Consider the following 16,791-nt stretch of genomic DNA (forward strand, 5'->3'; position numbering starts at 1 on the left):
GTAGTCCCCATCACCTCAGCCTTTCTCCCTCCCTACAGAGTATTCCAACTCACTGATGGGTGATTTTCCCCTTTTTAACATATTTGTAGTCCCTTTTCAAAACATGTAAACTTTAACTTAGTATGTTTGTGTATAGAGTAGATTAGAACAGCACTAGAGGCCCATATATGCTAAAAATGGGGAAAGCATGCCCTAAACCTCTTCCTAAAATAAAAGCAGGGATTAGGATGTCTGGGGATAGAAGGGTTTCTGACTGTCTAAAGGGCTGGACCACACTGCCATCTAGTGGTTTTTCAACTGTGATATAAGTTTGTATGTAGGATTGACAATTTCGGTACACATACAACTGTTTTGCATGTACACGTCAGTTCAGGCCTTTTAACCGAAGTAAACAAATGCATGCCTCTGAGGACTCCGAACAAGAAGTGTACAGCATTGACTGGGGAGCCATTGTGTTTGTTCTGCCCAGCTCCTAGGTTGTTCTTGAGAACAGACAGAATAGAGTGAATTCATTTGGTCCAGAAGAGGCACATGACCTTCAGATCTATACATGGTTTCTCATATAAAACACGTGTATAGGTTTCTTATGCAAAAGTTTTATATATACATACACACTGGCTAGAATAGTCTTCTATGTTACTTCATGCCTTCTATTCTGAGTCAGGTCCTGTGGTTGAAAATGCCTGTGTGATTTAAAGGCTATAGGCTAAAATTGGACCAGAGTGAACTGAATTAAAACAGGGCTGTGGTGCTAGGGGAGACGAGTGTCTCCTTCCCTTCCAGCATTTACTTGATTTTGATTGCCCTTCATCCAAAAGATTCCTTACAGGGATGCCAATTGGCTAGGAAAAAATATCCTGCTCCCTTTAACAGAGCTTTAATTTGTATAGATGGACAGCTGAAGGTTTTTGTGGCATGGAGGTAGATAATATCACCTGGTAAATAACATCTCATTAAGTATTTGTTAAAGAGACAGTCCATTAGAAACCCTGCTCCCCTGCTATGGGAGACATACAAACAACACAATTTAAGAAACACAAGAAATCTTAATCACAGATAACTTGGATTGCATCTAGGCGGGTCTTTAGATTATTAACGTGACCAGTGGGGGAGGGGGTTTAAGGGCAATTTGTGTTTCCAGTACAGTCAATCACTGCCACTCCTGGGATGAAATAATAATATGGTACAATGTAGTGTCAGATAATTTAGCACCAACCCAGCTCTTCCAAGGGGCAACATTAAGGTGTAACTCAGCTGGATGCCTGTGACTCATCACACTGTCACAATACAGGGTTTGTTGGGGGGTGGGAGGGAGTGCTTGAGTGACTGTACAATCCGAACCAGCACACACAAAGGCTACATCCACACATCACTGGGTGTTGCTCTGTTATTGTGGAATAACGACCATCATCAGCAACTGGATTTTCCTGTATGGACAGAACAACCCAGTTGCAAAAGAGTGCTTCAGCGCAACAATAGCACAATAGGTGTAGATGCAGCTTGAAAACGTTCATGCAAACACAACCTAAACAAATTTTCATGCTCAAAATAGTGTTTTAGTTGCCCTGGAATCCCTTTTGACTGCATCTAGACAACCATCCCCTATTATATTTCATTGTGTTCCACCTCAATATTGTTCATAGCTACCCCACTTTTCATCAAAAAGAACTAAGTAAAATAACTTCATCTGCCATGTGCTGGACTGTCTTTTTAGAATGCTCCACGGATGAAGTTACGCCATTCTTTTTGTTGGAAAGGGTATATAAATCTTCCATTCCAACTGCAAAGGGGTTTACAACAGACTATTGTAACCCACAGCCACTAGATGGCAATCTTATTTTGTGCAGAATTTAGAAGCACAGGCAGACAAATTGAACCAATCTAAGCATTCATCAATACCAACACTCTCCACAATTTCAGACAGATTGGATGGAATTCTGCCACTAATTGTATCTGCTGATGGGCTTATTCTAACAGACTGCCTCAATACAACTAACACTTAATTTTTAAAAATTGCAGCCAGCAATGTTAATCTATTGGGGGAGGGTGTGTGTGTGACCCAAACAGTAGCATTCCCCATACTAGACCTATTTTATGCTAACCCCATTTTGTCACGAGTTGGGAGAGGTGCTCATCTATTTCAGTGGACTGAAAACTGTTTTGATTAGGTATTGTTTTAAATTGGCTTCCCTATGTAACAACTCTCCCCACACCACCTTCTCTCATCCCCATTCTTAAGTATAATCACTTGTGCTCTATGAAAGAACACAGTACAGATATGATGAAGTGAAATCTAACTGACAAAAGCTTATCCTGTAATACTGTACGTTCGTCTTTAAGGTGCCATTGGGTTTCTGGTTAAATTCACCTAATTTATGAGTGACACTGTGAACCCATCCTGCTGCCCATGATCTGCAGTGGACTTTGCATATACCTCTTACATTTGAATCTCACAACCACCCTGTGAGATAGGCTAAGTTGAGCAATAGCACCTGGCTCAATTTCACCTGTGGTTTGACACTTGATCATCCCATTCCGAGGCTGACTCCATTAACTACTATAGCTCTGACTTTTTTAATTAAAGGCCAACCAAAATTTTGCAAACCAGTGAGTTCAACCTTCTGAGTTCGCTGGAAAACTTCATCAGGCTGTATACTAATTATCAAAAACTGAGGTGAAGGGAGATTTCAGGAAAACCATTGCACATCCCCAAAGTGTGCAGTTTGCAGTTTGTTTTTTAATGGTGATCAGGAGATGTTGCAGGCTACCTGTTATACAATTGATTGAAAAGGGTTTGTGGTTGCCATCTTTCTACTGCTCTTATGCTTTAAGGCTTCAGCATCTGCAATTCAGTGCATACTTCCTTGTGAATAAGTTCCACTGGATTTCACAGGGGCTGTGCACAGCATTATGCTGCAAGTTTTGAAAGGAAATGCTTAAATATATCTTCTGTGTGGTTGCAGTGCCGAGTATGTCTGCTCCTGGCCTTGCACGGCCTCATCCTTAGAAACTAGATAAGGCAGCAGAGGCAGCCAGACATGCCAAGCACAGCAGTCACCCAGCAAGGGATCAAATATTTAATCAGTTTTGTCCCTTCCCACCCCCTGCCATTTCTTTTCCATAGTAACAGGAGGTGCATGGCAGGTGGCAACTCTGACAGTTCAGCAAAATCAAATATTTTTTTAACGGTGACATATTTCACCCATACCAGGAAGAGCTGACACTATATAATCTCAGACCCAACATTACCGTCTAATGGATGTACTATAGCTATCTATGCATTCTTTTAAAATGACACAAAAATTCCGTTCTGAAGTGGTCATGTCCCCTTTTTGTTGAGTCAGTAAGTTGTGCCAAGCAATCATTAAAATTTGCTATCTGTTGTACAGGATGGTTGAGAAAATGGCCTGGTTGAGAAAATGGTCATCGATATTAACGTTATGCAAGGTCAGTGGAGAGGCTGAGGAAGACAGAGGTGGTTGGGTCCATGGGCAAGGAATTCCAGAGGCAAAGGGCCATAAATGGACCCTGATCAGCAAATTACAATCTTCAAGTGATCCCAGGCCCCAGGAGAGCCCGACTTGCCTCAAGCAGCCTATAGCCCTTTTGGCCCTGGCTCCAGCCTGGTGGAACACTTTGTCCAGGAAGACCAGGGCCTTGTAGGACTTAATTAAGGTGACTAAATGGTCACCTTTGTGAACTGGGACGGAGGGTAGGTGGCCACACACATAGCAAGACACATACAAGCACGCGAGTCAAGAGGGCACGATCTTCTGGGGCTTGCCGTTTCCCACCCTGTCACAGGGTGGGAAATGGCAAGCCCCAGAAGGCCTTGCTCCTGCGGCCGTGTGCGCGGGAGGCTGCCACACTGCCTTGCGCCCCAGAAGGCAGTGCGACAGCCTCCCCAAAATCGGGACAATTTAAATAACCCATGGGACGCGGGACAAATTGCTTGAAGGCGGGACTGTCCCGCCAAAAGCGGGACCTCTGGTCAGCTTAGACTTAATGCAGTTCTGCAGGGCCTGTAAGACAGAGCTGTTCCACCAGGTGTATGGCTGAGGAAGCTACAGTTAACATTAGGCCTCTCCCACCAACATCAGTCAAGATCTCCTTGGTGTGATGGGTTTTATTGATGAAATTGGATCTGGAACACAAACACCATCTTGGCAGTTATTATGTTTTTATTGGAAGTTTATTTTTTATATTAATGTTCCTATGGATGTTACATTTTTTAAAATTAACAAATAAATACACTGAGAATTGCAAACTATTCCTTAGATCCAGTTCCCATACTTTAACCATACTTTAATACCCTGAAAACTTGTTTTTATTTATTTACTCCCCACCTTTCTTCCCAATATAGACTCGATGTAGCTTACAACATCAGTCTTCCCGTCTCCATCTTAACCTCACAACACCAACCTTGTGAAGTAGGTTATGATAAGAGAATGGCTGGCCCCAGGCCACATAACAAGCTTCCCTGTTAGAGTTGGAATTTGAATCTCTGTCTCCCCGATTGTAGGCTGACATCTTAATGACTACACCTGTCATTCTGGTGTATTAAGAGCATGGCAAAAGATGTAATCTGAATGTAAGCTTACAAAATGTTTCTTAATAGTCTTAAGGTTGCTGAGCATGTTGCCTACCCTAGGCAACGTAACAGCATTTTAAAATAATTTTTTGAACCAAAGGGCTATGACATTTTGTAATATATTCATTATTATATCAGTCTTAGTATTTGTGTAACTCGAAACTTTACTGTGCATTGGATTATTTAAACCATTAGTCTATACTGCATGCGAATTGAAATGAAGGCTGTGTGTGTAAACTGGACATTCCATATGCAACAACACACTCCTTTAGTACCACAATAACTAATCCATTTGTGAATTCCTTCTAGTCTTTAATATCTCTTTTTAGACAATTGCCATTTGTGCTGATTATTAATTATGCAGTAATTAATTATCTTCTTCTCCCTGGCACACTTCTATACAATAGCTTCAATAGCCCTGTCTTTACAAATCTAATTCAATCATGTACTTATTGTCGGGAAAACAGTCCAAGCTCAACGCTTGATTATTATACGGAGGGAACTAATTTCAATTTCTTCCCCTCAAACAACAATGCCAATTACTCTGCTTCAGTGGGAGACCTCTTGCTCTGGATCCCCAGGTTTTCAGTGTGATTCCATAGAGCAGCAGGAGTGAAATGGAGAAACAAATGCCAACACCACAACATCACTTCCAGGTATTATGCCAATACCAACTAGGTGGTGCAGACCTAGAGGTGATATAACCTTATCAAGGCTATTCTCTAGAATTCATGTGAAACTATGGTGAAAGCAATAGTGTTTGGGTTCCCAAAGTGTCTTGCTGATGCAGTGATACCACTTCCAGGTTTGCACTGGAAGTGGCATCACATTGTTGGCACAATGCTGAATGTCTGGACTCTTTTCCACACATCTCCCAGGGGTTGCCGACACATGGTTGACAACCCTATCTAGACCCCTGTGGAATGTTATAAACATCCTGATCCTTTAAAACGCCACTGTATTAACTGGACCTTACTCCCAAGAACATCCAGTTTAACTGTCTTACTGTTTGTTTGTCTAAAACCTGTATGTTTCATCGTCCGAATAATGTAGCCTTCATGGCTTCCTCATATTAAAATCAGGAAAAAAGTATTTTCTATTTAATCTCCAAAGTTTCTACACAATAAGAAATTTTATTTATTACAAATTCCTGGAGCCCACACCATATGCCAGTGTGGCCATCTTTGAATTATATTTTAGGCTCCCCTGCCCAATTCCCACCATTGTAAAATACATATAATAATTATAGTTCTTAGCAAAATGCTTCATACACATTATCTCAATAACTTGTGGCTGCTGTATGAAGAAGGTCTGCAGTCTTATCCCCGTATTGTTGCAAAAAGGGAGGTAAATGAAATTGTGAGTGATTTGTTTAAGGTCACTAAGGATCAAATTTGACATGGCAAATTTGATATGAATCTATTTCAAGATTACCCCACCCTTGTTGGGCAACTCAGCCACCTGTACCACCCCAAGTCATTGCCAGAAGAGTCCCACCAAAACTACCATCTGGGAACAACTCACTCAGAAGTAGCATCCAACTATGAATGAGATTCTTTATGCCCAACTTAACATTGCCACAGTCTTAGCTCTTCAGTGTCTACAACTGCAACCTGACTACTAATATATGATATAGGGGCTGAATTGGAATACACATCTCTAACTGTGGGTTTTTCTGCACAATTCATTTAAAATGTTTTGAGACAGTAAATAAAATGTTTCCTCCATGGAGTTCCTCATTGTTTCTACCTCCAAACATTTCAATTACAGCCTCAAAATGTTTGAAATTAATCCTCTTTTAAAATGATTATCTGAAACGTCTTCAGTTGTTCTGCAATGTATTAACTACGTTTCCCCCTTTTCTCTGCTTCCTTGAACGTTCACCTTGGCGCCGTCTTCTGAGCTCAGACAGTTCCCCCTCGCCTGTATATTCACAGCATTTAGACTTTTTTCTTTTATTTTGGGAGGGAATCTTTAAAGCATTGAATGCAGCTCAAGGCTATGAAGCATTGAAGCACTGACTCAACACAAAATGAAAAAAGAGGGGATCACAAAATGGCAGCCAGAAATCATTTCAAGGGGGTGAGAGCAAACAAAAGATTCAAAACATTTTGCAAACATTTTACAAATATTTTCAGAGATTTGTGCAGAATGGGCCAATATATGTCACCCTGACCTGATCCCAAAACTGAAAAAACACTAAAAAAACACAAACCTGAATTTTTGCGCCCCTAGGCGCACGCCCAGTGCAACACGCACCCCCTGTTCCCCTTGTAGCTTCGCCTCTGTAGTGTAGGGTTCAGAGTAGGTGAATTCTAGTCTGGATAAACTGGTTTGATTCCCCACTCCTCCACATGAGCAGCAGAGTCTTATCTTATGAACTAGATTTGTTTCCCTGCTGCTACATTCTTGCTGAGTGACGATAGACTAGTCACAGTTCTGTATTCGTATGAAATCAACTGAATCTTGTTTGGAGCACACTTTAACAACTGGCTCAAAGAGAACCTAATTGCACTATAATTTGACCACCTACTTCACAAGGTGTTGTCATGGTTGGTAGGATGACCATAGTAGTTTAAACATGTTTTATTTATAACAAAGAACAATTTGAACAGTTTAACAGTTAACAGAAGCTCTCCATCTTAACTTCTCTGAGGTATCAGTTTCAACTGCTTCTAACTCTGCCTATCAATTCAAGAAATTAAAGGCACATATCAGTACACAAGATGCCTGTTGTGGGGGAGAGGGAGAGAAAGGAGTTTGAGCTACCTTGAGTCTCCTTTCCGGAAAGAAAGGTAGGGAGTAAATCCAAACTTCTCCTCTTCCTCTTCTTGAAAAAGTGTTTTTAGAATGACACAATCATTCTGAGCTAGTTCAGAAAAACTTTTATATATGATCCTCCATTGACTGATGAGTTACTACATTGGTGGTCTTAACAATCTGAGTAGGTCTCTATTTTTGACCTTGTGTTTCTCCTTTTTGTGTGGCTTGAATATAAAGCAGCAGCCTTGTATGTCTCACAAGAATTAAGCCAACATAGCAACCTTCCCGTTATCTATTGTGTGAAGTTGTTGATGCACACACATAAGGAAGTCTAAAAATAAAGTTGAGAGAGTAGGGCTTATTCAAGCAAGAATCTTTTATGTATTTCCATTCCCCCAAAAGTGTTGACAACTTGGAAGAGGAAAAGTGGGGATGTCAGGAAAATTGTCCATTGCAGCAACTGAAAATTGCACTTCTAGCACTAACTCAGCAAATCCACTATACTGTTGGTCTTACTGACCTTGGCCATATCATGGAGATTATTGATTCACACAGAGGTTTTTCTGTTGAACATTTTCTCCTCAAGCAAGGGCAGGTTAAGCATCTCTTCAAGGAAGATATTCTTTCTCTCAGGGGCACCATTTTGGATGTCAGTAAAAGGAAGTAAGAAATGTCTGCAGTACTTTAAATATCTGAATTTCGTTATATCCTAAAATTAGCTACAGTCCTACATGTGAGACTAAGCATCTTAGCTGCCCTCCCTCTCCCTGTCTTTTTTTAACTTCCTCAGTTGTTTTTGGTTTTCATCTTCTATTACCATTCCCTCCCTCACTGATTGGTTATCCAGTGTAGCAATTAAGCGGATAGGGTGCCAGGTAGAATTTTAAAATTGATAATGCTTTTAATTGTCACTATTTATTTTATCTAATTGTATCTTTTTAACTGCTCACCATCCTGAGCATAATAATAGTCAGGAAATAAATCTAATAAAATAAATTAAAAAATAAAAACCTCTCATTAACAGCCAGGTCAAAAAATACACTTCAGATTTCTGTTGAAATCTCAAATAAAAAAGCTTAGAATCATAGCCCTGATATTAAATTGTTCCTATCTGGATTTTTTAAAAAAGAAGTCAAAATGCACATGCTGATTTGCTTCCTTTCAGTTAAATCAATATACCTAACATACTGAGTGGGGGCAAACCTTGTATTTTCATCTTTCTTCATTCCGAATTAGCTCTGCCTGATACATTACCTCATGCTTAGTTTGCAGTAACTGAAGGCACAGGGCTCACACTGTAGGGACTGTAACCATCTCTTGAGCAAAGCATTCCAAATTCCTCCTTTTTGTTAGACTGTGCTGTTGGAGTCTGGGCATGATCTGCTAACAGAATGCCATGGCAGCCAGGGAGTAGTTGCACAGATTTTGCAGTTGAGAGGTCCTGGCAGGTAACATCTATAAGCGTAAATCAGACAGTCTAGTGGTCAAGGCAGGCAATGCTCATAGGCAGAGATCAGGCAAGTCATGCACCAGAGGTCAAGGTCAAGGCATGCACCAGAGGCAGCGGTTAATGAAGAGTGTGTTTCTCAGGGAATCACACTTGTTCCACCCAGACAGAGACAAGCCCAAGCCCAAGTCAAGGCTTATATATAACACCCTTAATTCTGCACTCAGTTCTCCTCTAATGCCAGTGTTTCTAGTTCCCAGAGCCTTCTGCCTTATTGAGCTGCAACATGTGTACATCTCCTTTTATTACTGAGTTCTTGTCTCTGCTTCTGCCACCTGCTGACACTTCCTCCAGTGTATGTGCTTGCACTGATGGCTGGTGTGGCTGTGATGTGTTTACCTCCTTAGTTGTTTCCAGAGCCTCTGGCATTTGGTTTATTTCTTCTGTTTCTGGCTCCTCTTCCTTGGGCCCCTCGTGCCCAAAAGTTAGGCTTATGACATAGAGGGTAGAACACAACACTAAGTTGTATAATTAAGCCATTGGATGAAGCCTTGTGCAGAAAGAATGGAATTTGGAGGCTGTGGCCAAAGTTCCTGGTTTTGAGAAGATTAACATAACTCCTTTCCTAGTTGCAGTAATTCTGTGCTGGGAACACAAGGGATCAGGTTTCCCAGAAGCTGTGTTCTACACATGCATCATCAAAGATAGTGCAGAATTGGTAAGATCATGACCAATTTCTTTACAATTAAGGGGGGGAAATCACACTATATTCATTTTGACATGTAATTTATATTATTATTTCTAAAGATGTAGGTTACATGTTTTAAAAGGTGTAGGTTACATGTTTAAAAAGCAACCCTAAACTTTTATGCCAGAGGAGGTTCTAAATCCAGAGCTATAAATTTTTGTACTAATCCAACCAAGCCCTGACCAGGTTAGCCCCTGGATAGCCTGATCACATCAGATCTCAGAAGCTAAGCAGAGTCAACCCTGGGAAATATTTGGATGGGAGGCCTCCAAGGAACACCAAGGTCATGCTGTAGAGGCAGTCAACGACAAACTACCTTGAAAACCCCACCAGGGTCGCCATAAGTCAGTCTAAAAAGTTTTTTAAAAAGTTAAAAAAGAAAAGTTTAAAAAGAATGGCTTTCCATGAAAATCAGAAATAAATACTAACTGACCTAATTTAATAGTACATTTATCTCATGTGTGTGTGTGTGTGTGCATACTTACATCCCAACTTTTACATATGTGCATGCATACCAAGTTGAAACACATAGGCTCCATTCCAATGATCAGGAATACTATTTGTGATTGTATAGACAGGAGTGGCACCAGTGTATTTCATCCTGCATGGATTTCAACATACATATGAAGAGGAGTTTGGATTTATACCTCCTTTCTCTTCTGTTAGGAGACTCAAAGGGGTTTACAAACATGCATCTGTATGAGAAAGAGCAAGAAAGAAAACAGACAGTACATATAAGGTTTGGAATTAGAAGACAGGCATCAAAAAGCATTCCAAACATTACGGCTGCAAATGGAAACATACACTAATGTTCTGACAGCAGTTGCATGGAAGAAAAAAATTTGTCCCACAGAGTTCTCAAGGAAGAAGAGATTAATTTTGGAATAGCAAAATGCTACTTCTTGAAATGGTAAAAAAATGAGTGCTTGATTTGTGTTATCAGCCAATGCTGATGTCTGATGAAAAAACTGTATTTTAAGAAACACCTTCCTATTTGCAAAATCATGTATCTAACTCTGAGCCAGGATCTCTGTGTGCAGATCATTACATTTCAAAGTAGAGTTAGACACAAATCGGGAGTATATTTGCACAAACCAGGATCAGCTCCCAGGTTTGCACAAAAGTCCAAGAGAGATTTTTTTAAAAAAGTAATAATCATGCAAGGTCAAAAAACCAAAATTTGAGATGCTGACTGCATCACAAGACCTTGCCCACCATTTTGAGGGAGCAAAAGAGAGGAGGTGGTTGCATGAACCAAATAGACAGAGGCAGTGATACTGCAGGCGATGGAGAAGGATGAAATCCCCCCCCAACACATCACACGGGGTCCCCACTTGTTAAGGTCTGCATCTACATTCTCTATTTACATGTCATAATTCCTATTATGACATAAAAAGTTTTTTGCACCTGTTCCTCCATTAGTTGCTATTTTACCATAAATTTCCCTGCTGCCCCACCAGAGGGCTTTTTCAGACTTGAAAAATTGTATTAAGTTTAATTCCTCTTTGAATAGTTTTAATTTTTAAAAAAGAAGTCAAAATGCACATGCAAAAAAAAAGGGGGGACCCGGGAAATTACAGGCCAGTCAGTTTGACATCTGTTCCTGGTAAATTAGTAGAATCTGTCATTAAAGATAAAATTATAAAACATGTACAAAAGCAAAACCTGCTGAGAAAGAGTCAGCATGGCTTTTGCAGAGGCAAATCCTGTCTTACAAACTTACAAACTTACTAGAGTTCTTTGAGGATGTAAATAGGCATGTGGATAAGGGGGAACCAGTGGACATTGTCTACTTGGATTTCCAAAAGGCTTTTGACAAAGTTCCTCACCAGAGACTATTGAGAAAACTCAGCAATGAAGGAATAAGAGGGGAAGTCCTCCTATGGATTAAAAACTGGTTGAGAAACAGGAAGCAAAGAGTGGGTGTAAATGGGAAATTCTCACAATGGAGAGATGTGGGGATGTGGTGTCCCCAAGGATCCCGTATTAGGATCCCAGTGCTCTTTTCTAACCTATTCATAAATGACCTGGAAGTAGGGGTGTGGGTAGCGTGGTAGGCCAAGTTTGCAGATGATACCAAATTATGCTTAGGGTGGTGAGAACCACAAAGGATTCGCGAGGAGCTCCAAGCGGACCTTGGATGGAAATTAGGTGAGAGTGGGCTAAGAAATAGGCAAATGTCACAGTTCAATGTAGCAGAAATGCAAAGTGATGCACATAGGGGCAAAAAATCCAAACTTCACATTAAGACTACAGGGGTCAGTGCTATCAGTCTGAACAGACCAGGAAAGGGATTTGGGCGTCTTAATTGATAGTTCCATGGGAATGTCAACTCAATGTATGGCAGCTGTGAAAAAGGCAAACTCTATGCTGGGGATAATCAGGAAAGGAATTCGGGATAATAAAACTGCAAGATTGTCATGCTCCTTATATAAAAAGCACACGATGGTGCGACCTCACACTTGGAGTACTGTGTTCAGTTCTGGTCACCACATCTCAAAAAAAGGATATTGGAAGAGAGTAGAAAAATTCTGCAGAGAAAGGAGGCAACGAGGGATGATTGAGGGACTGGAGCACCTTCCTTATGAGGAAAGGCTGCAGCCGTTTTAGGGGACACTTTTAGTTTGGAGAGGAGACGTCTGAGGGGGGGATAATGATTGAAGTCTATAAAATTATGCATGGGGTAGAAAATGTTGACAGAGAGAAATTTTTCTCTCTTTCTCACAATACTAGAACCAGGGGGCATTCATTGAAAATGCTGGGGGGAAGAATTAGAACTAATAAAAGGAAACACTTCTTCACGCAACGTGTGATTGGTGTTTGGAATATGCTGCCACAGGAGGTGGTGATGGCCACTAACCTGGATAGCTTTAAAAGGGGCTTGGACAGATTTATGGAGGAGAAGTCAATTTATGGCTACCAATCTTGATCCTCTTTGATCTGAGATTGCAAATGCCTTAACAGTCCAGGTGCTCGGGAGCAACAGCAGCAGAAGGCCATTGCTTTCACATCCTACATGTGAACTCCCAAAGGCACCTGGTGGGCCACTGCGAGTAGCAGAGAGCTGGACTAGATGGACTCTGGTCTGATCCAGCTGGCTTGTTCTTATGTTCTTAATTGTTACTGAGCTATGATCTACTGATTCTTCTGCAAGCCCAACTTCACTTTATAAATAGCCATTTTTACTGCAGACGATCACAAAGAAAAGGGCAAAAGATTTCTTTTAAAATGCAGACTGGGAATTCAGAGGAACTTCTAGATCGTTGCAATAGATTGTTACATTATATAAAAATATAGTGATCTATGCATTACCTTTTAAAAAGAAGCCATCACAGCTTTGGGGAAGACATAATAGCTGCTGAAGTAAGGAAACTTAAGCAGATGTGGGTGGGACCTTCAAAATTGTACTCCACTCCTTCACGTTCACATGGCATTCGAAGATGTTTTGACTATGATCTTTTCTGAAAGATGACATCATAGAAGAAGAAGAGTTTGGATTTATATCCCACTTTTCTTAACCATAATGAGTTTGAATGCAGCTTACAAACTCCTTCTTTCCTCTTACCACAAAAGGCACCTTGTGAGGTAGGTGGGGCCGAGAGAGTTCTGAGTGAACTTTGACTGGCCCAAGATCACCCAGCAGGCTTCATGTGAAAGAGCAGGGAAACAAATCTGATTCACCAGATACGACTGCATCGCTTATGTGGAGGAGTGGGGAATCAAACCCGGTTCTCCAGACAACAGTCCACCTCTCTTTTAAAAAATGTCTTAATGTATAGAATGTTTATATAACCGTTACATACAATATATTTATTCAAACTATACATTTTCCTCCTTTTTTCCCCTCTCTCCCCCCCTTCTTTTTCCTGGTTGTTCAAGCAAGCAGCAGAAGGTTCATTCTCCATGTTCTCTTCTCCCAGATTTCTTTGTTAAATCCGGCTTCTCTCATCCAGGTCTCAAACATTGTCCATATCTTCATAATGTCTCTTAATTTCTCTTCCCATAGCATATTTTTTGAGTCCGCCTCTCTTAACCACTACACCACACCTGAGAAGGATCAAAATAAAAGCAGGGGGGGAAATCCTGAAAATCAACAATTAGGGGATGATATTATATAGATACTTCATAACACACACACACTCCAGTTTGGATGCCAAGTCAGACAAAATCTCCATGTGGAAGCAAAAAATATAATCTGATAAATACAGAGATCAAATTTCTTTCTTTCTTTTATCTTTCTGAAAAAAATGTAGCGTTGCATTTGAGTAGATACTTGGTGAATATTTGCACTTTCAGGAAAAATCTGGAAAATACTGGCCACATTCGCACGATAGAATTTGCTCTCCAAAATTCTTCTCAGAATTCACGTCACTAGTCCTGCTTAGGTGATAAGATCCCCTAGTTCTTTAAATGCTCCAGTAGCTGCAAGTTGAGATAAGTAATGGAAAACACCAGTCACCACTGTGATCCATTTGTCTCTTCTAGCATTTATTTTTCACATTAGTAGATGATTGCTTTCAAAACAGAAACAATAAAGCCATACTGATTCTTCTAGAACTCTTCAGAACAAAAGTTATACGAAATAATTCAGCATTCCCAAACACAGGATGCTGTGTTCTGAAAGGAGGTTCCATCTTCCTACCCCAAGAAGTCTTCTCATAATATTGATCGCAACAGTGAAATAAAAGAATGCTTTGAAAGCTACCTGACAGCCAATAAATAGTTCTCTAGATTAGTTGCTAAATAAGTGTTTTCACATTTACTTTGTGACAGCAATTTACACAATATTGTAACAGAACACACATTGGCCTGTGCCCAGTGGGGATTGCAATGTAAATGGTATGAACAGGAAATAACAAGAAAGATTTGATGTTTGATTCACAATTGGACTGTAGCGTGTCCCATAGGAATATCATACATTTAAATGCTTGATTAGTTCTAAACAGTGTACTAATTATGGTAAAAAAAATTTAAACAGTCTCACTGACAACAAGAGAACTCGGTCACAACTTAAAGTTATCCCAGATCTCTAGCTTCGGTTTGTGCATAACAGACTGGATGGTGAACAAACATAGAAAGTTTAGACCAGCAAAACTGTTGACTAGTGTGATTTGATCACATAGTAACAGTACTCTTCACTGTGGCATGAAAAGGTCAGCCTGAAAGCGATATAGGTCTATTTCAGGGCACTCTTTTCTTTTTAGCCAGGATCACTAGAACACTTGTAATTACACAACATTTTCTAAATCCCCCAAAAAACAGAACCAAAACAACAACAAAAAAGGGCATAATGCCGCAAGGAACTGATCTCATGCAAACTTCCTTGAGATGAGGAGATGCTAGAGATGCCAGCCTCCAGATGGAATCTGGGGATCCTCCAGAATTCTGCTCATCTCCAGACTGCAGAAATCAATTCCCCGTGAGAAAATAGGTACTTTGGAGGGTGGATTCTATGGCATTGGATCCCACTGAGGTCCCTGTCCTCCCTGGGCTCCATCCCTAAAACTCCAGGTGTTTTTCCCAACCTGGGTCTGGCAAGCCTTCCCCCCCTCCATCCTCTGCCAGTAGCCGGGGGGGGGGGGGGACCTGGCAACCCTCACAGATGTTGTGGAAGATAAAATTATCATCAGCTACAGTCCTACATGCTATTATTGTACAACGTTGGCAGACACCATTAAACACAGGAAGATGGTTACAAGCTGCAGATAATACAAACATTAACGTACTCGCCCATCCCCAGTATCTACTTCCTTGTCCATCACAAGATAAATTATAAGTTGGTTTTAAACAGTCAGCAGATTCAGTACAACCAGCTATTCACACAATTTTGGGCCAGCTTTACTTCTTTGTAGTCCTGTCCCATAAAGCATTTGTTCAAGCAGGCTCCCAGAGAGGGAAACTGCTGCTGGGAACATCTTGCCAGATGCACACCATCTTGACTGGGTGTTTCTCTCTCTTCCTGTCTGCAAAAAGAATAGCAGGGCATGGACAAAGGCATAAACCCTTGGGCATAAGCCCAACACAAGAGCAAAATGCTCTTTGGCTCTTAGCTTGTGGCTCACAGCCTATATATAGTATATTGTTTTCTTGGCTCTTTGGCTCTAGCCTGTGGCTCACATATTGTTTTCTTTATGGGTCTGTTTATATTGTGTGTGTTTTTTTTCCCCTAGTGTTGTAAGCTGCTTTGAGTCCATTTTGGGGGTGGGGAAAGGAGATATAAATCATTTTAATAAATAAATCTCCAGAGTAGCCTTTTTGGTGGGTAAAGAAATCTCCTCTCCTCCCTTTTCTATCACAGTGAAAGCTGGTTGGATCCAATCCATCTGGCCTACTATAGCTCAGTATCCATTGTAGCAATACACAGGCATCAATCTATTTCAGCAAAGTTGACAGAGTTCTGGCCCACTGTGGCTCAGTATGCTTGTTACAGTCTTGTTCTGCATACTTGTAAAACAAGTTATAGTTGTGTCAATAAAGGACTGAGACAGTGTGGGTGAACAAATTACAGGTTTTAAAGGTCCATGAAAGTCTTTTCTTATTGCTCCAGCAGTTCAACCGAATGGATGGTTATGCTTCTGTTTCTTATCACTTCCCCATTCTTCTCACCCATTTCTAAACACACGGAAACCATAACAATAGAGTCATCTGAGTTCAGTGCTTGGAACTATCAGAAAGTTTCTGCATGTTAATATCGTGGATTTAGGAGATGAGCGGCGATGATTCATTTTTGACTCTTGACCACCCAGCAGTGATTAACACATCGTTAATGAGCTAGAGGCTCTGACAGGGTCCGCTCTCTAAGGATGGAAGCTGCAGTATCTCATTTCACTAAGCTATCCCCTTTGCTCTGGTTCCACAGAGTCTTTCACATCAAGTCCCATCTTTATGCCAGCGACAGGATCCCCCTGTGCCTTGGCCTTATAAGGTACACATTTTCTGCACCTGTCTCACTTAAGCCCTTGTGGATTGTAACATAAACGAGACAGATTGCCTTGAGCTTTTAGCTTCTTATCCTGTCTGGCAGGATGGCAGTCACAGAGAAATAATTCACTTCGCCATATATTTCAGATAATCCAGTCATATTTGCTCTGCCTTCAACACAAACAGTTCAAGTAGAATTTCTGCACTAAAAATTCTACGCAGAAATACATGTAGGGGTGCATAGGGGAAGGTTAGTGGGGCATATGTTATTATCAGGTTAAATCTGTTAATAAAATCTTCACAAACTGCAAAACGATTCAA

Source organism: Sphaerodactylus townsendi, linkage group LG10 (assembly GCF_021028975.2).
Source record: "Sphaerodactylus townsendi isolate TG3544 linkage group LG10, MPM_Stown_v2.3, whole genome shotgun sequence".
NCBI lineage: Eukaryota > Metazoa > Chordata > Lepidosauria > Squamata > Sphaerodactylidae > Sphaerodactylus > Sphaerodactylus townsendi.